Source organism: Suncus etruscus, chromosome X (genome assembly GCF_024139225.1).
Source record: "Suncus etruscus isolate mSunEtr1 chromosome X, mSunEtr1.pri.cur, whole genome shotgun sequence".
Lineage (NCBI taxonomy): Eukaryota > Metazoa > Chordata > Mammalia > Eulipotyphla > Soricidae > Suncus > Suncus etruscus.
The window spans coordinates 36,947,426-36,948,388 of NC_064868.1; the positions used below are offsets into that span (position 1 = coordinate 36,947,426).

The 963-nt window shown below is 29.9% G+C and overlaps 1 non-coding gene across 1 annotated transcript; it reads right to left on the bottom strand.

Annotated features, from left to right (window-relative positions):
- Window positions 1-628: 628 nt before the first annotated feature.
- On the bottom strand, window positions 629-735 carry LOC126000121 (U6 spliceosomal RNA). Its single transcript, XR_007492486.1, has one exon. It is a non-coding gene; the product is annotated as a U6 spliceosomal RNA (small nuclear RNA).
- Between the last annotated feature and the right edge of the window lie 228 nt (window positions 736-963).

A 963-nucleotide genomic window follows, 5' to 3' on the forward strand; every position in this document is an offset into this window, starting at 1 on the left:
TTCATAATCACCACCTTGGGAATTGTTTTCACATTGCTTTCAGACATCAGTTAGTCATATATATATCAGCTCTTGCTATGATGGTGGTTGCATTTTATGACTTAGTATATATGAATATCTTATAGACCAATAAAATGTGATATAAAAGCCTATGCTATCAAACTAGTCCTATTTTAAATATTGGTGTTATGTCATTCACAAACCCAATACTAAACATTTAAAGGATTTAAAGTTTCAGCAGTTTTTATTTCAAGAAAGTCATAAACTAAAAGAAGAAATAAAAAATGGAATTTAAAATGTATGAGAGAAGGAAAAGGAAAGATTTGATGTTTTTTGAAAGTAAAAAAATATCTGAAAAAGTTACAATAATTGGTATTAAAATTATTATACTTTGGACTAGTCTACTACATATATTAAATAATAATCAAGACATGCAATTATGGATAAAATGAAAGATAAAAATAGGCAAGTGAGGTTATAAATGCAGTTACGTATAGGACAAAAATACTAAATGAAAGTCCAATGAGAAATTTCCAGTATATAGATAAGGGAGTATCACCAGGAAGATTCACATTCAATTGTTAATTGCAGTTAATTCAGCACTAAATAAAACTTTTCTTTTTTTTTTTTAAATATGGAACGCTTCACGAATTTGCGTGTCATCCTTGCGCAGGGGCCATGCTAATCTTCTCTGTATCGTTCCAATTTTAGTATATGTGCTGCCGAAGCGAGCACTAAATAAAACTTTTCAAAAACTATATATATATATATATTTGATAAATTATCCAATAAAGCATATAAGGACAGTTTGTATTGAATTGTTGAAAATAAAACAGTTATTATGGCTATGCAGATAGTTCATCATGCTGGAAAATATGTAGGAGTCCAAGGTTAGATCCCCACTCTACATTATATCCTCAGAGGCCTCACAAGGGTGATACCCAAATACTGAGCTGGGAAGTA